At 46.8% G+C, this 19,853-nt stretch overlaps 1 long non-coding RNA gene across 1 annotated transcript in view; it reads right to left on the bottom strand.

Annotated features, from left to right (window-relative positions):
* Positions 1–19,275, bottom strand: part of LOC141108766 (uncharacterized) — a 60,395-nt gene extending 41,120 nt beyond the window's left edge. Inside the window, exon 1 of the long non-coding RNA XR_012236121.1 lies at positions 19,112–19,275. This is a non-coding gene — a long non-coding RNA (uncharacterized lncRNA). The remainder of the gene's footprint in view (positions 1–19,111) is intronic.
* Positions 19,276–19,853: the final 578 nt, after the last annotated feature.

Here is a 19,853-nt window from a genome sequence, read left to right as displayed (position 1 = left end):
CATCAGAATTGCCCTATCAAAACTGCCCCATCATATTGCCACCATCAAAACTGCCCCATCAGAATTGTCCCATCAAAACTGCCCCATCATATTGCCACCATCAAAACTGCCCCATCAGAATTGCCCCATCAAAACTGCCCCATCAGAATTGCCCTATCAAAACAGCCCCATCATATTGCCACCATCAAAACTGCCCCATCATAATTGCCCCATCAAAACTGCCCCATCAGAATTACCCTATCAAAACTGCCCCATCATATTCCTCTATTATAAATCAGTACATGGTGTGTCTGTCCCCTCCCCCGGGCTCTGTAATCAGAGCTGAGATGCTCCAGCCACCTCCCCCCTGTGTATAACAGAATCTTTGGTAACCATGGCAACAAAACCAACACAGTACACTCCGTTTAATGGCTAAAATTTCTTGAAATGACCACTAAACAAACAGCTTTTTCACAAAAACTGTAAAAGATATCAAACTGAAAAGATATAGCCAGATAGCTGAATATTTTGTGAACATTTTAAAGTTTGTTTGGCGTCTGTAGGTGAAAGTATGAAGGAGCTGAAACTTTTGGGAGCGGAAGAAGATTTTAAGGATTTCAAGCATGCTCCCATTGACTTCAGTGTTAAAAAAAAAAAGTGTTAAAAAGCTTAATATTTTAAAAAGTATAAATAGTAGGAAAAAAGTTGAAAAAGTCCCATCATCAGCTGAAAGAGACGAACATTTTAATAGTTAAATGGTTTTAATAGCCGAAAGTATGCAGAAGTTACGCAGAGCCAAAAAACGTACGGAATAATAAAAATAAATAAAATCGAATAACAATAGTGGGACTGCTAAAGCAGTCCCACTAATAAGAATAATATATATGTGAGATAACAGTAAGTGGTCTTGCTATGCAAGAACACTTAATTAGGGAACACATCACAAACATAAAGAATGGTTTTAAAAAACATAGTGTATCCAGACATTTTCGAGAATACCACAACAGAGACCCTAGGGGTATGCTTTTTTACGGTATTGGCAAAATTAAGGGGCACTGGAGGGGTGATAATAAAAAAGTAAAAGTGTCACAAAACGAAACTAGATGGATTTTCCAGCTGGACACACTCCAACCATCAGGAATGAATATAGATGTTGACCTCAGTTGTTTCCTTACTAATTATTAAAAGCCCAGTTCTTTTCCCAAAACATTAAGAATCAATCATATGGATTTATTTATATGTACCCATAAGTAGCACTATTTTCTAGACCTTTAAAAAAAATAATTCTAGATCCCCCTTTTATCTCTTCTATAATTATTAGAACACTAATATTCAAATATTATTTTAATATAAATTTTCTCATACATAACTTCCCCTTGCCCAATCTCCTGGCCCTATATACAGACAACACTTAACCCCAGTATCCCACCCTCAACATCCTTTAATTCTTAAATATTTTTAAATATTTTTAATTTTTAACAAAAAAGAATAAAAGATTTTTATCTATTTTACTTTTATTCCTATTCTATTTTATTTTATTTCTTTTTTTCCCCTTTGGTACTTTTTTTATTAATTTTTTATTAATTTTGTTTTCTATACCAATAGGTTTATTTAAATATATCTTAATTAAATGCACTTTCTAATAAAAATAATATACTTTTTAATATAAATGGTTTTACACAAATATATTAGATAAGAATGTAATATCGTTTGTGTATTTTATTGTATTTTTAAGGGTAAGGTCAGGCTATTAATTGTAAACCAAGTATACTGTGCGGTAGAAACAGGCAAAAATATAAGATCACATTCTGATCCATGTAACAGTGACACAAACATACAAGGGGCTTATATACCCGTATGGTGTCACTGCTAGGCCCTTAATAAGGAAGCTCTGGCTTAGATAGATTGATGGGGACCTCGGTCCCTTCACTATCTGGCCGTTCTATGGTGCCATAATCATAAGGTAATGGGCCGCGGTCTCCGGTCCGCAATATCTTAGAAAACATGGCTGCCTAAACGCAAATGCACATAAAAAACATGGCCGCTGGAACACAAGCACAAAAAACATGGCCGCTGGAACGCAAGCTCATTACAGACCGCACAGTATATAAGGGAGGGAAGATGATGCAAGGACCACGCTCCCGTAGACGTCCGTGTGACGAAACGTACATAGGGCGTGGCTTAAACTGGACGCCTTGCAGACATCTCCTCGTAGCTGACGCTCTGGAACATCTTATTGCTTATTGCTTATTGCTCATTTCGATCTACCACAATGTGAGTACCACCTGTATCTGACCTAATAAAAAGTGTTAAACGGTTTTACACTATGGAACCCTTTTCTTTCTCCTTCATGTCCTAACGTTATCACCTTGATCCTGGTCCTACCAAGTACTGCCGCACAGTGGCACATACTGTGACTGCACGCTACCCCTGAAGGGGATAAAAAGCTGGTGAGTCTCTGCACAATCACAACGCGAGACACCAGCACTTGGAATACACCTGGTTTTGGCTTAAAGAGATACACCAAGAAATTTCACAGCAAACGTTGTTTTTCACTTTATGGTGCACTGGGCACGTATCACAACCAGTTTTAAATAGCAACACCATTTATATGGACTGTTCATTAATACTTTAGTAATCACATAATTTATGGTTTATGATATTTTTGCATGTCACGTGTGATACATTTGATCTCGTTTATTTATTTTTTCAATGAATTATGGCACAAGTCACTTTGGTATTTATAATGTATTGGAAGAATTGATTTATTTGTTCATTTATCAGAATATCGTTTCGATGAATTATAGCACAAGTCACTTTAAATTTAATATATAAATTCTGCACTTATAATTTATTTGAGAAGCTGGTCTTAAAAATAGGATTTGGGACGGCGCCACACTCACATCCTTTTTTCTTTCACAATTTTTCGCTTATTCCATTTCGGTGGAGTCAGCGTATGTGAGGGCAGCAGTCCACCATTTAGTTCTCCCATTTAGTTCCCCAATTCCGTTGCGCGGATTCCCTATTCCTTTTGTCAGGGATGGTCGGGGACACGCCACAGGTCAGGGTCACGAGCAGACAGGAATAGTAGAGAACACGCCAAGGTCAGTAACAGAAACAAACGTAGAGCACACGGCAGGCAGGAACGGGAAGCCAAACACACAAAGGTTGATCAGCAGGGCTGGCCTGCAGTGCAGAGGTTAATATAGAGTTCTCAGATAGGAGCTAGGGTGGAGCCATGCTAGAGGAGAGTTAATAAAAGCAATCAGGTGGGAGACAGCTGGTCTTTAGAGATGAACACATGGAGACAGGTAAGCTGACAAACAAACTCTATTGCATAACCATGACAATCCTCCACTTGTCTGAGAAGGCTTTCAACAACATTTGGAATTTCTCTGTAGGAATTTGTGCCCAGTTGGTCAGAAATATCAATTGTGACGTCAAGTACTGATGTTGAATGAGAAGACCTCTCTCACAATGGCCGTTCCAATTCAACCCAAAGGTGTTTGCTAAGGTTAAGGTAGGGGTTCTGTGCAAAGCCTTGAGCTTGTTGGACATCCCATTCCATAACCATGAGCATTAATATGTAGTTGGTCTCCTTTGATGCGTTAACATCTTCCACTCTTCTGAGAAGGCTTTTAGCAACATTTGGAGTGTCTCTGTGGCAATTATTGCCCATCTGGCCAAAAGAGCATTTGTGAGGTCAGGTACTGATGTTGGCTGACAAGACTTGGCCCACAGTGGCTATTCCAATTCAACCCAAAGGTGTTTGGTAAGGTTAAGTCATGGGTCTTTGCAGAGCTTTGAGCTTGTTGGACATCCAATTCTATAACCATGGGCATTAATAAATACTTGGTCCCCTTTAAGGTTGGAACAGCCTCCACTTCTCTTAGAAAGCTTTACACAGCACTTGGAGTGTGTCTATGGGAATTTGTGCCCTTTTAGACAAAAATATCAATTGTGAGGTCAGGTACTGATGTTAGGTGAGAAGACCTAGCTTAAAATGATGTTTCAATTCATCCCAGTAGGGTTAAGGTAGGGGTTCTGTGCAGAGCCTTGAGCTTGTTGGAGATCCCATTCCATAATGATGGACATTCATATGTAGTTGGTCCCTTTTGATACTATAATATTCTCCACTCTTCTAAGAAGGGTTTTAACAACATTTGGAGTGTCTCTGTGGGAATCTTTTGCTCATTTAGCCAACACAGCATTTGTGAGGTCAGGCACTGATGTTGGATGAGAAGACCTGGCTCACAATGGCTATTCCAGTTCATCCCAAAGGTGTACAGTAGAGTTAAGGTCAGGGTTCTTCCTTCAACACTCCCAGCATACCCAACGACAAGGGTCGCCGGGAATCTGGCCTACCATCGACCCTTTCTATAACCCCTCAGGGCCATCTACACAATAAACGCCTTCATAACATCCTCAACACCTGTCATTTTAAACAAAAAGGCCAAGATAGCCATTTTCCGGTTTATCGCATCTGCTACAGGCGAAAAGCTGATTCGATATCAGTCTTGGCCATAAGAGCCCCCCGACCAAACTGTTGAACCCACCTCACCACTTCATCAAACGATGCGTATGAGACAGTACATAGGGAGGGATCGATCGCATCATTCACCGACCCCCATTTTGGGTGGGAAAGGTGATGGATAAGGCGAAACTGGTTCGGTTCCCTCTTGGGGACTGCCCAAGAGGGAACCAGACATAAAGACTTGGATGGGTGAGTTTGGAGTGGAGGAACTTGAAAGGCCTGCACAGAGTCCTGACCTCAACCCGATAGAACACCTTTGGGATGAATTAGAGCAGAGACTGCGAGCCAGGCCTTATCGCCCCAACATCAGTGCCTGACCTCAGAAATGTGCTGCTGGAAGATTGGTCAAACATTCCCATAGACACAACTTTCCATGGACAGGTCTGCCACCGGCGGGACAGAAAATGAGCCCGACATCCTCCCCAATGCCACCTCCTTCTGCAATTTTCCAGCAACTACTTCAGAATGAACATAAGCCGACTTCAAGTTAGCCGAAACGGGGGAATACTGGCCAACAAACTCGGAATTTGAAAAACCCTCCTGAAAACCCAACCACAAAGTTCTCGCAGCATCCCTATTCGGATACCTACTTAGGTACGGTGCTATTTTTTCCACCCTCACTGGTGTCTTCCCTTTTTTCCAGCGCCAGATGATTTCTTTCCTTTTTTTGAAGCACATAGACAAGAAATGTGAACTTCCGCAACCAGAGCACTCGTGGCGGAAACAGCAGGAACCCCCCGAATCTGCATGCGCCCTCATTAAACTGCCAGCAGAACCCCTTGCGCTTTGTGGCCGATGGTGAAAAGGTATTGGCACCTCCCCGGCCCCAACAGGAAAGGGGGACGGAGCGACCCTGGCCTGTGTCATGAGCTTCATCCACAAACCAATGTCTTTGTGATCCCATCACAATGACGGTCCCTCAGCCTTCCACTGCCGGAACTGCTCGTCATATCGCAGCCACCCCCCATAGACCCGCTGGGCCTCACTGCCCAGTGAGCAAAACAACGCCGAACAATTCTCCGGCGCATTCTCCTCTATGATGCTAGCTAATATGTTAAACGCTTAGAGCCAGTTGATGAATGTCTGTGGAATAAGTCTATAGCGTCGCTTCTCTTCTTTCTCTTTATTGCTCTCATCGGGTTTAACCCTGTCCAGGTTAAACTTCTCCAGTAGCAGCAGTGAAAAAAATCTCCACATAGTTCCCTTTCCAAATCTTCTCCCTAATCTCTGCTTTCAAATGAGTCCCTAAGGAGCCCTCATAGGTCGTAGCACACATAAACTTCGCACCATGCAGCATCCGCCAGCCACACCCCGTCTGATGAGGAATTCCCCCAGGGTGGTACCCATTACCCTGTGAGGTCCCTGAAGACCCAGGGAGGACTGTGGTTGACCCGTCTGTTGCAGCGGGTGGCTGTGGAGCCGCCTGCACCACTGGCGGCAGCAAAGGCGCTCCCACGGCGGGCATCCGCCGATCCACCGCCCCGTCCAGGCTGAAACCGGCGAGACCGAAGGAGCGAGGGGCCCAGACACAGATCCCCTTCCCAAAAGATCCATGCAGCCGGAGACCAGAGCAATCAACAAAAAGGGAAGCAAAGCATCCCCAGATCCCGCTGTCCCCTGGCCACCAGACCCCCCACTAGACCGCACCCCTACTCCCTAAGCTGCCCTTCTGCTCCCGGGCCTATTCTTTCACAGCGAGCACGCTGGGTTTAAAAGTGGTCAGCTGACATGTGCAATCCGATTCGTTACAAATCAAAATATGGACTAAATTTTTGTTGTTCAGAGATTGGGATATATCTGAATGTCTGAATCACAGTAGTAACAGATTTCAATGAATCCCCCAAAAAAATTATAATGAAACCAAATAACGTAATGAAATAAGAAATTAAAAATAATTTGAAAATGAATTCAAATTAGAAAGATTATTTATTGCAATATGTTTCCATTTCAAAATCAAATTCATTTTCAAATTTAAATTTGAAAATGAATTCCAATTCGAAAATATAATACGGGAAGATACCAAATTGAAATAAGATCATGATAAAAATAGAAAAGAATAGATTCAAATTCAAATAATTTTTTTTTTTCATTTTTCTAAATCTAATTAATTTTCAAATTTTTCAAATTCGTTATTTCATTTCATTATAATTTATTTTGGTATAAAAGTGAAATAAAATGATGATAAGAATAGAAAAGAATAGAATAGAAAATAGAACATACAGTGACTTATATACTCATTTTTTTTATTATTCATGATTTGACTGTTTCCCATGTATAAGCTTACAGATTGTTATGTAAATTTCATGTAAAGCTTAATAAAAATATTGAACGAGGAAGAATAGAAATAAAATGGTATAGAACAGGATAGAGCAAATATAGCCAACTTCCAAAATTCAAATGGATTTGAAAAAAATATATAATAACCAAATCCCAATATACAAAACAAATTCCGAAAATTAATCATGCTAACATAACCAATATGATAAAAGAAAATTATTAAACTATATTAATCCAAAACAAACCAAATTTTTCCATAGTGCAAATCTCTGTGATCCTCCCCTATAACAGTGATCATGTCACCAGGTACTGCAGGGATGCTGAAATAACCTCTTGCTGCTCACATAAAACGTACACAATGTTGTCAAAAGTATTGTGACGCCTGCTTTTACACGCACATGAACTTTAATGGCATCCCAGTCTTAGTCCGTAGGGTTCAATATTGAGTTAGCTCCGCCCTTTTGCAGCTATAACAGCTTCAACTCTTCTGGGAAGGCTGTCCACGAGGTTTAGGAGTATATCTATGGGAATGTTTGACCATTCTTCCAGAAGAGCATTTGTGAGGTCAGGCAATGACTTTGAGGCAAGAAGACCTGGCTCTCAGTCTCCGCTCTAATTCATCCCAAAGGTGTTCTATTGGGCTGAGGCCAGTCAAGTTCCCCCACTCCAAACTCACTCATCCATCTCTTTATGGACCTTGCTTTGTGCACTGCTCCAAATCATTTGGTGGAGGGGGATTATGGTTTTGGGTTGTTTTTCAGGGGTTGGGCTTGGCCCCCTTAGTTCCAGTGAAGAGAACTCTTAAGGCGTCAGCATACCAAGACATTTTGGACAACTTCATGCTCCCAACTTTGTGGGAACGGTTTGGGGATGGCCCCTTCCTGTTCCAAAATGACTGCGCACCGGTGCACAAAGCAAGGTCCATAGTAGCTGCAAAGGGTGGGCCAACCCAAAATTGAACCCTACGGACTAATGCCCCGTGCACACGGCCGGACTTTCCAACGTAAAATGTGTGATCGGAGCTTGTTGTCTGGAAATTCCGCTCGTGTGTAGGCTCCGTCGGACAGTTTCCATCGCAATTTCCATCGCACAAAATTTGAGATCTGGCTCTCAAACTTTCCGACAACAAAATCCGTTCGCACAATTCCGACGTACAAAGTGCCACGCATGCTCGGGATCAAGTAGAAGAGCAGCACCGGCTATTGAACTTCCTCATTCTCGGCTCGTCGTACGCGCTGCACGCCACCGCGTTCTTGGCGTTCGGAATTTCCGACCAGCTTTGTGCGACCGTGTGTATGCAAGGCAAGTTTGAGCCAACACCCGTCGGAAAAAAAAAAATCCATGAATTTTGTGGTCGGAATGTCCGATCGTGTGTACAGGGCATTAAGGCTTCAGCATACTAAGACATGTTGGACAATTTCATGCTCCCAACTTTGTGGGAACAGTTTGGTGGAGGGGGGATTATGGTGGGGGGTTGTTTTTCAGAGTTTGGGCTTGGCCCTTAGTTCTAGTGAAGGGAACTCTTAAAGTATCAGCATACCAAGACATGTTGGACAATTTCATACTCCCAACTTTGTGGGAACAGTTTGGTGGAGGGGGGATTATGATGTGGGGTTGTTTTTCAGGGGTTGGGCTTGGCCCCTTAGTTCCAGTGAAGGGAACTCTTAAAGTATCAGCATACCAAGACATGTTGGACAATTTCATACTCCCAACTTTGTGGGAACAGTTTGGTGGAGGGGGGATTATGATGTGGGGTTGTTTTTCAGGGGTTAGGCTTGGCCCCTTAGTTCCAGTGAAAGGAACTCTTAAAGTATCAGCATAGCAAGACATGTTGGACAATGTCATGCTCCCAACTTTGTGGGAACAGTTTGGGCATGGCCCCTTCCTGTTCCAACATGACTGCGCACCAGTGCACAAAGCGATGTCCATATTAGCTGCAAAGGGCGGGCCAACTCAATATTGAACCCTACGGACTAAGACTGGGATGCCATTAAAGATCATGTGCGTGTAAAGCAGGGATATGCAATTAGCGGACCTCCAGCTGTTGCAGAACTACAAGTCCCATGAGGCATAGCAAGACTCTGACAGCCACAAGCATGACACCCAGAGGCAGAGGCATGATGGAACTTGCAGTTTTACAACAGCTGGAGGTCCGCTAATTGCATATCCCTGGTGTAAAGGCAGGTGTCCCAATACTTTTGACAATATCGTGCTTGTATGGCAGCAAAAAAAAAAGGTGGGCTTTAACACCCAGAAGCCACAAATCCATGGACAACCACAGTATCATGCTCTCCCAGCACATTGACCGAGCGATCGAGCCGTCATAGACAGTTTTTGGTCTCGGGAGGCGGAGCGATGGGCCCTCAGCATGTGACCGATGTGACAGCCAATCGCTCTCAGGTATATGTTAAATTCACATGACACCAAGCAAATTAACGAATGATCCATCGCAGGCAGAATTCAGCTTCCAGGAGCTGAATTTAATCCATCTGATGTTACATTGGTTGCTACGAATGGTTTATATCTGGAAAACACAAAACCTACTTACTTTTACATTGATGCTCTATATGAGCAAAGAGTTCATTTTCAATTAAAACATCAAAAGGAGGAAAAAAAAAAAACACAGAAAGAATAAATCCTCCGGGATCCGTTACTCGGCTATATCACAAAAACGTGAAATTGCAACAGCAACAAGAGCTATTGACTGGCATTGTAATAATCATTGTAATCATTATGTACAACTGGAGATGTATTCAATTGCATGTTTCCAATTTTCTTTTGTGATTCTATGACAAGTCATTATCTACCATATGGGAGAGATGATTTAAGCAAAGCACAAGTACATGTACACTGATTACAGAGATTCACGAAGCAGCAGTCCATTCTGTAACAAAAGAGGGTTGCTGGCATCTCCATCCTAGGCGCGAACGTATCTTCCCCTTAATGGTAATCACTGGTTATTATGCGCCCTTCGACATTAACAAAGGGCCACATATTATATTCAGGGAACGTGACGCTTCTGGAAAAACTCTTTATGCCGCGTACACACGCGGTCGGGTTTTCCGACAGGGGAAAATGTCCGACGGGAGCTTGTTGTCGGGAATTCCGACCGCGTGTAGGCTTCATCGGGCATTTTCCCTGTCGGAATTTCCAACAAACGAAATTTGAGATCTGGACCTCAAAATTTTCCGACACACAAAAATCCGTTGTCGTAAATTTCCGATCGCGTGTACACAAATTCCTGACGCGCAAAGATCCACGCGTGCTCGGAATCAAGCAGAAGGAGCCGCACCGGCTATTGAGCTTAGTTTTTCTCGGCTTGTCGTGCGTGTTGTACGTCACCCCGTTCTTGACGTTCGGAATTTCCTGACAAGGTTTGTGTGCCCGTGTGTACGCAAGACAAGTTTGAGCCAACATCCGTCGGAAAAAAAAAAAACATGGGTTTTGTTGTCGGAATGAGCGATCGTGTGTACGCGGCATTGGAGGTTGCAGACATTCTACAGGAGATGGTCCAGGACTGTAGAGACTGGAGGCAAGCCATAGGAATTGTTGGAGACTGGGGACATGCTATAAGAGTTGATGGAGACTGAGGACATGCTAAAGTAATTGTTGGAGACCGAGAAAATGCTATAGGAGTTGATTGAGACTGGGGACATGCTATAAGAGATGATGGAGACTGGGGACATACTAAAGGATTTGTAGAGATTGGGGACATGCTATAGGAGTTGATGGGGACTGGGGACATGCTATAGGAGTTGTTGGAGACTGGGGACATGCTATAGGAGTTGATGGAGACTGGGGACATGCTATAGGAGTTGTTGGAGACTGGGGACATGCTATAGGAGTTGTTGGAGACTGGGGACATGCTATAGGAATTGATGGAGACTGGGGACATGCTATAGGAATTGTTGGGGACTGGGGACATGCTATAGGAGTTGATGGAGACTGGGGACATGCTATAGGAATTGTTGGGGACTGGGGACATGCTATAGGAGTTGATGGAGATTGGGGACATGATATAGAAGTTGTTGGAGCCTGGGGACATGCTATAGGAGTTGTTGGAGACTGGGGACATGCTATAGGAGTTGTTGGAGACTGGGGACATGCTATAAGAGTTGTTGGAGACTGGGGACATGTTATAGAAGTTTTTGGAGACTGGGGACATGCTATAGGAGTTGATGGAGACTGGGGACATGCTATAGGAATTGTTGGGGACTGGGGACATGCTATAGGAGTTGATGGAAGCTGGGGACATGCTATAAGAATTGTTGGAGACTGGGGACATGCCTTATGAGTTGTTGGAGATTGGGGACATGTTATAGAAGTTTTTGGAGACTGGGGACATGCTATAGGAGTTGATGGAGATTGGGGACATGATATAGGAGTTGATGGAGATTGGGGACATGCTATAGGAGCTGTTATAGACAGGAGACTCCTTCCCCCTCCTGAATCATACCAGGCCATATGCCCTCAATGGTGGGAAGAGGGGGGGGGGGGGCGGACTCCCCTGACAAAGCATCTTGCTCCTGTGTTAATGAGGATAAGGTCCCCTGCCCGGTGATTGTGGGGATCTGCAGGTTGGGGACTTATCAGAATCCGGAAGCCGTAGATGCATGAATGAGTATGGGGTACATAGTAGCCTAGAAATAAAGACACCCAAATGTTTGAAAAGTCCTTTATCAAAAAAATTTAAACTCCCCAAAAAAATGTATCTTTCTTTCTTTCTTTCTTTCTTTCTTTCTTTCTTTCTTTCTTTCTTTCTTTCTTTCTTTCTTTCTTTCTTTCTTTCTTTCTTTCTTTCTCTAAAAAGATGTTCCTCTTTGTCTATATATATCATAGATATATATCTATATATATCTATATAGATATAGATATCTATATAGATATATATCTATATCTATATAGATATATATCTATATATATATCTATAGCTATATATCTATATATATAGCTATAGATATATATCTATATAGATATATATACACAGTATGTGAACCCAGTCTTATGGTTATGCACAAAGCAGCCCCGATTCTCATTTTCTCGAGTCCCCCGCCAGCACTCCTGGTCCCTCCCTCCTGCCAAGTGCAGCTTGCTCTGTCTATTCAGACACAGAGCGTGACTCAGCCCCGCCCCCACTCTCTCCTCATTGGCTCACTGGCTGCCGTTCACAGTAGCGGGAGCCAATGGCTCCTGCTGCTGTCTCTGCCAATGAGGAGGCAGAGACCCCGGAGAGCCGCCACACTTATGCACATCATTGGATCAAGATGGCACTCAGCAGTGGCGGCTGGTGCTCAAAATTTTTTTTTGGGGGGGGGGGGCACAAAAAATTTAGAAAAAAATCATCAATTGCAGCCACTGTGCCATCAAAAGCTACCACTGTGCCATCAAATGCTGTAACTGTGCCCATCAAAAGCTGCCACTGTGCAATCAAACGCTGCCACTGTGCCCTCAAACGCTGCCACTGTGCAATCAAACGCTACCACTGTGCAATCAAACGCTGCCACTGTGCCCTCAAACGCTGCCACTGTGCCCTCAAACGCTGCCACTGTGCAATCAAACGCTGCCACTGTGCCCTCAAATGCTACCACTGTGCCCTCAAACTCTGCCACTGTGCCATCAATTGCAGCCACTGTGCCAAATGCTGCCACTGTGCCATCAAATGCTCCCACTGTTCCATCAAATGCTGCCACTGTGCCATCAAACTCTGCCACTGTGCCATCAATTGCAGCCACTGTGCTAAACGCTGCCACTGTGCCATCAAACGCTGCCACTGTGCCATCAAATGCTGCTACTGTGCCAAACGCTGCCACTGTGCCATCAAACGCTCCCACTGTTCCATCAAATGCTGCCACTGCGCCATCAAACTCTGCCACTGTGCCATCAATTGCAGCCACTGTGCTAAACGCTGCCACTGTGCCATCAAATGCTGCTACTGTGCCAAACGCTGCCACTGTGCCATCAAACGCTCCCACTGTTCCATCAAATGCTGCCACTGTGCCATCAAACTCTGCCACTGTGCCATCAATTGCAGCCACTGTGCTAAACGCTGCCACTGTGCCATCAAATGCTGCTACTGTGCCAAATGCTGCCACTGTGCCATCAAACGCTGCCAATGTACCATCAAACGCTGCCACTGTGCCCATCATATGCTGCCAGTGTGCCCATTAAATGCTGCCAGTGTGCCCTTGAATACTCCCAGTGTGACCCCCCTCCCTTGCCCGCCGTCTGCCCGGCACTTAGCCTGTCTTGGTGGGGCAGCGGGTGACAGCGATGAGCGGGGTCCTTCGTGCGTCTCCTGCCATCCTCATCTCCCACCCTCTCCTCCTGACAGGAGTCCAATCACAGTGCCTGTCGTTTCAGCCAATCAGGTGACAGCTAACAGACCCGATTGGCGGAGAGGCGGTTCAGTGTTAGGAAAGCTGGGTGAACAGCTGGGTGAACTGCGAGCGCCAAGTATGGCGCTCGCTGTTTACCTTTATTGACGCCTATTAGAGCCTATAGCTCTAATCAGGTGCTTCAAACCCCCCCCCCCCCCCCCGCCACTGTAATTCAGGCACCCGGCGCCCGAAAAGGGGTCAGGCGCCCGAATAGGGGGTGGCAGCAGCAGCCATAGATAGATTCATCTATTTATAGTGCACAGAGGGGGTGGCAGGAGAGAGGGGGCGTCGCCCGTGCGCTCTTACGGACGCACCGCCACTAGTGCTCAGGTATGTGCAGAACGGAAAAATTTGTTTTGTTTCGTATTGTAGATTCGTTGCGTTACTAATTTCGTTTCGTAATGGAATTTGTTTCCTTTTCGTTAAATTTATTAATTTTCGAACCAATTCCAACTTTTCAGAAGGATTCGAATTCTGTGTGAAGAAATAGCCGGTTGTGCTACGAAACAGAATGAAGACACTTCCCAGACCAGAAAGGGGGCGGGGCATAGAAATCCCGACACTTCCCAGACCAGAAAGGGGGCGGGGCATAGAAATCCCGACACTTCCCAGACCAGAAAGGGGGCGGGGCATAGATAGATAGGCATAGGACTGATTTACTAAAGGCAGATAGGCTGTTCAATTTGCAAGGGAAGTTGCATTTTGCAAAGGGAATGTTCCCCCGGAGCTTAGTGAATGTGGGGAAATATTACCGTGCAATGAAGACCCAATCAAATTAAATTAAAAAAACAGCAATTTTACTGGCACGTGATTGGATGATGGAAGTCAGCAGATCTTTGCCACGTTTAGCAATAGAGCTTTGCAGGACACCACCAATCACGTCTCTTCTTTTTAAACCAGTTCCCGCCCGGCCAAAAGCAGATTGACGGGCGGGGGGTTTCAGTGTCCTGATTGGACGTCATATGATGTCTGCAAGAAAGACCACTTGTGCGCGCAGCATGGCGATCTGTGGCGCCGTGTGGCGCTCAGACACTTTGCATCACCGATTACGAGTGCCGGGACAAGATCACATCTAGAGCTCAGGGCGAACATACCAAACTGCCCCCCCAAGATGTATGAGTATTAAATCTCCCCACAAAAACACTGAGCACTGCATGCTTACCCCCTAAGTATAAATCCCCCCTCCTCTCAGCACAAATCTTTGCCTCCCCATCCCCCAAGTCCCCCCAGCTCAAATGCCCCCCCCCCAAAAAAATGACCCCGTCCTAGTACACATCTTTTCTCCCCCACTTCAAACTCATCCCTCCCAGCACAAATTCCCCCCAAATCCCCCCACCTTGTACAAATCTCCTTTCCCCCTTCCAAAACAAATCTCCCTAAATCACAACTCTTAGCATCCCCCCCCCCAAAATTTTCGCTCCTAGAGCATTACTTACCCCCTGCAGCCCCCCAAATTCCCCTTTCCAACACAATTCCCCTCCCCCCAATCTCCTTGTGGTGCCCCCCCCCACCTCACATGATACTACAGTGCCCAGGGCAGCTGCCCCTTCTGCCCACCCCCTTGTCCCGGCCCTGCCGATCACGGAAAAGAGCCTATGGCATAGACCATAGTTGCCAACTGTCCCGAATTTCCCGGGACATTCCCGGGATTTAGACCTTTGTCCCACTTTTAGCGTTTCCCGGGAAATGTCCCGGGAAATCAGTGTTTTCCCGTTTTTTCCGCCGCTGCTAGAGGTCCGTGGCCGGCAGTGAAATGTCTCCGCCGGCCGCCGTTTTACAGAAGACCAGCTCTCGTATAGCCTGGTCACTCGCCGAGGGGAACAAGCAAGAGGCAGAGCCGGGCGGGTGGCTGCCAATAGACATTGAAATGCCGCCGGCCCCCCTCGGTCTACCCACATGTTGTGGGAAAGGCCACGGGGCGGGGGGTTAGCGGCAGCTCAATTTCTATTGGCAGCCACCCGGCCGGCTCCACCTCTTGCTTATTCCCCTCGGCAAGTGACCTGTGTTAGACAATGCTGGTCTACTCTAATGGCGGCGGAGACTCCACTGCTGGGATACCTGATGTAAGGGAGGGCTCCACTGGGGGACACCTGATGTAAGGGAGGGCTCCACTGGAGGACACCTGATGTAAGGGGGGCTCCACTGGAGGACACCTGATGTAAGGGGGGCTCCACTGGGGGACACCTGACGTAAGGGGGGCTCCACTGGGGGACACCTGATGTAAGGGGGGCTCCACTGGGGGACACCTGATGTAAGGGGGGCTCCACTGGGGGACACCTGATGTAAGGGAGGGCTCCACTGGGGGACACCTGATGTAAGGGAGGGCTCCACTGGAGGACACCTGATGTAAGGGGGGCTCCACTTCCGCCCTACATCCGCCCACTCCTCAAAATCATCAGAAAATCGGACCTCTGCTTCCACTCATACGCTGATGATACCCAACTCTACCTCCGCATCACCGGAGAAAAAGACCACCTTCATCAACTAGAAAAATGCCTCACTCTGATAGACGACTGGATGACTACTAGCTCTCTCAAACTCAACGGATCAAAAACAGAGCTTCTTCTCCTACACGGAAACCAAAATTCCAAAACTACGACCCCATGGACACCTCCCACCATCTTTGGACAGACCATCTCGCCAAGCACCAAAGCCAAGGGTTTCGGAGTCTTTTTTGACTCAGAAATGTCAATGGATGCACAAATAGGATCAGTAGTCAGCGGATCTCACCATCTCCTCCGCCTGTTACGTAGACTCACCCCATTCGTGCCAGAAGAGGACAAAGCGGCAGTTGTGGGAACAATCATCAATTCCAGACTCGACTACGCAAACTCCCTCTACATAGGACTACCCCAATATCAGCTTGCGCGCTTACAACTCATCCAAAACACGGCGGCAAGACTGTTAACAGGAAAAAAACCCTGGGAATCCATCTCCCCTTCCCTGAGGAGCCTACATTGGCTAACCGTAAAGAATCGGATCACTTTCAAGACCCTCTGCCTCACCCACAAATATATACATGGAAACGCTCCTCAATACCTATGCAAGAAAATAAAACGCTACACACCCAATCGCAGTCTTCGATCTTCTAACCATAACCTCCTCCTTATTCCAAAAACCCGCTACAAAACAAAGGGAGAACGAAGATTCGCAGTCCAAGGACCACGGCTATGGAACGCTCTACCTACTCACATTCACATGGAAGAAAACCATCAGGCCTTCAGAAAGAAACTCAAGACCTACCTCTTCTAAGAAGCTTGACAACACAGGACGGTCCAACGCCTTGAGGCGATTCAGTTCGCAACTGCAGCGCTTTAACAATCATTCATTCATTAATTCACTGGGGGACACCTGATGTAAGGGAGGGCTCCACTGGGGGACACCTGATGTAAGGGAGGGCTCCACTGGAGGACACCTGATGTAAAGGGGGGCTCCACTGGGGGACGCCTGATATAAGGGAGGGCTCAACTGGGGGACACCTGATGTAAAGGGGGGCTCCACTGGGGGGCACCTGATATAAGGGGGACACTGCTGAGGGACACCTGATGTAAGGGGGGACACCGCTGAGGGACACCTGATGTAAGGGGGGCCCACTGGGGGACACCTGATGTAAGGGGGCTCCACTGGGGGACAACTGATGTAAGGAGGGACTCTGCTGGGGGACACCTGATGTAAGGGGGCTCCAATGGGGGACACCTGATGTAAGGGAGGGCTCCACTGGGGGACACCTGATGTAAGGTGTCTCCACTGGGGGACACCTGATGTAAGGGGTCTCCACTGGGGGATACCTGATGTAAGGGGGCTCCACTGGGGGACACCTGATGTAAAGGGGGGGCTCCACTGGGGGACGCCTGATATAAGGGAGGGCTCAACTGGGGGACACCTGATGTAAAGGGGGCTCCACTGGGGGGCACCTGATATAAGGGGGACACTGCTGAGGGACACCTGATGTAAGGGGGGACACCGCTGAGGGACACCTGATGTAAGGGGGGCCCACTGGGGGGCACCTGATATAAGGGGGACACTGCTGAGGGACACCTGATGTAAGGGGGGACACCGCTGAGGGACACCTGATGTAAGGGGGGCCCACTGGGGGACACCTGATGTAAGGGGGGCTCCACTGGGGGACACCTGATGTAAGGAGGGACTCTGCTGGGGGACACCTGATGTAAGGGGTCTCCACTGGGGGACACCTGATGTAAGGGGGCTCCACCGGGGGACACCTGATGTAAAGGGGGGCTCCACTGGGGGACACCTGATGTAAGGGAGGGCTCCACTGTGGGACACCTGATGTAAAGGGGGGCTCCACTGGGGGATACCTGATCTAAGGGAGGGCTCAACTGGGGGACACCTGATGTAAAGGGGGGCTCCGCTGGGGGCACCTGATATAAGGGGGACACTGCTGAGGGACACCTGATGTAAGGGTTCTCCACTGGGGGACACCTGATGTAAGGGGGCTCCGCTGGGGGACACCTGATGTAAGGAGGGACTCCGCTGAGGGACACCTGATGTAAGGGTTCTCCACTAGGGGACACCTGATGTAAGGGGGCTCCACTGTGGGACACCTGATGTAAGGGGGCTCCACTGAGGGACACTTGATGTAAGGGGGCTCCACTGGGGGACACCTGATGTAAGGGGGGCTCCACTGGGGGACACCAGATATAAGGGGGCTCCACTGGGGGACACCTGATGTAAGGAGGGACTCCGCTGAGGGACACCTGATATAAGGGGGTGCTCCACTGGGGGACACCTAATGTAAGGAGGACTCTGCTGAGGGACACCTAATGTAAGGGTGGCTCCATTGGGGGACACCTGATGTAAGGGGGGCTCCACTGGGGGACACCTGATGTAAAGGGGGCTCCACTGGGGGACACCTAATGTAAGGAGGGACTCCACTGAGGAACACCTGATGTAAGGAGGACTCTGCTGAGGGACACCTGATGTAAGGAGGGACTCCGCTGAGGGACACCTGAAGTAAGGGGGGCTCCACTGGGGGACAATTGATGTAAGGAGGGATGCCTGATGTAAGGAGGGCCACCGCTTAGGGTCTTCTTTGCATGGTAATATTTCCCCACATTCCCTAAGCTTTGGGGAACATTCCCTTTGCAAAGTGCAAATTCCCTTGCAAAATGAACAGCCTATATTCGGCTTTAGTAAATCAGCCCCGTGCCTATCTATGCCCCCCCCCCCTTTCTGGTCTGGGACGTGTTGGGATTTCTATGTCTCTGTAGGGATGAGCCCCCCCTCCCCCCGGCACAGAACGTTCTTGAGAAAAAAGTGCTCCATAATGAACACTGCGACACGAGGAAGGAAATCTTTCGCTCGCCGTCTTTATCTCGCCAGTCCTTCCTCCCAGGCGTCGGTCGCCCCAAGGTCTCAGAATATTAAGCATTCGGCTATTATAAGAGGAATGGTAATGAGTTTGGACGCGGCCGACCTAATCTCCACCATCCATAAACCTGGGGAGAAGGTCCAGTCCACACTGCAGAATGGAGGGACGCTCCCGGACATTGGCATGCAGCGCACACGTCGGCGTCTCGCTGGTTGTGCACATAAAACGAGGCGAGCGGACAAGCTGGAGTCGTTGTTTTTCCAGAAGTGAGACGGAATAACAAGCGTCGGAGTGAAGTGAGTCGCCGAGGACAAGGACTGGCTTCGATTAGAAGAACAAGGACTTAAATGAAGAAAGATACAATGTCAAGGTGAAAGAGACGGCCCAGCAATTCACGCTCTTTATTAGAGAGCCGCTCGGTGCGCCGCCAATCCACCCACCATTTCATGTATTCATCTAACAGAGGTCATTACCGCACCGCCAGATCGATGCCTAATGGAAGTGTAAATAAGCGCTGACCCCTGATGATGGCGCTAACCTTTCCCAGCCGCCAATCTCTGCAAAGAGCCCCGAGGAAAATGACAGAGACATAAGGGATGGCTTTGTACATACCTGTGTAGTTGTCATGGGAACAATGAGAGAGTCCGAGAAATGTGTGAGAGCACAAAGGAAGACGCAACCCCATCACACAGAGGTGTCCCATAATAACATGGAGGGATGGAACAATCCGTGTTCTTATATCACTAGAATAACTAATACTGGATGATAGAGAGAGAGGTGGGGTGGGGGGGGGGGGGGGGGGGGAAGGAAAAGAAAGGAAAGGAAGGGAAAGAAGAAAGAAAAAGAGAGAGAATGAAACAGAGAGAGAGAGAGAGAGAGAGAGAGAGAGAGAAAGAAGGTAAGAAGGCAGAGAGGAAAGAAGGAACAATGAAGGAAAGAGAGAGAGGAATAGAGAATGAAGAGAGAGAGAGAAAGAAAGAAAGAAAGAAAGAAAGAAAGAAAGAAAGAAAGAAAGAAAGAAAGAAAGAAAGAAAGAAAGAAAGAAAGAAAGAAAGAAAGAAAGAAAGAAAGAAAGAAAGAGAGAGAAAGTGAGAGAGAAACAAAGAAATAAGAAGAGAAAGAAACAAAAAGAGAGAGAGAGAAAGAAAGAAAAAAGAGAAAGAAAGAAGGAAAGTAGGAAAGAACGAACGTCAAAAGAAAAAGAGAGAGAGAGAGGGAGAGAGAGAGAAAAGGAAAAAAAGAATGAAGAAAGAAAGAAAGAAAGAAAGAAAGAAAGAAAGAAAGAAAGAAAGAAAGAAAGAAAGAAAGAAAGAAAGAAAGAAAGAAAGAAAGAAAGAAAGAAAGAAAGAAAGAA

The sequence above is a fragment of the Aquarana catesbeiana genome, linkage group LG09, assembly GCF_042186555.1.
Source record: "Aquarana catesbeiana isolate 2022-GZ linkage group LG09, ASM4218655v1, whole genome shotgun sequence".
NCBI lineage: Eukaryota > Metazoa > Chordata > Amphibia > Anura > Ranidae > Aquarana > Aquarana catesbeiana.
This window is presented reverse-complemented; position numbering and strand designations above follow the sequence as displayed.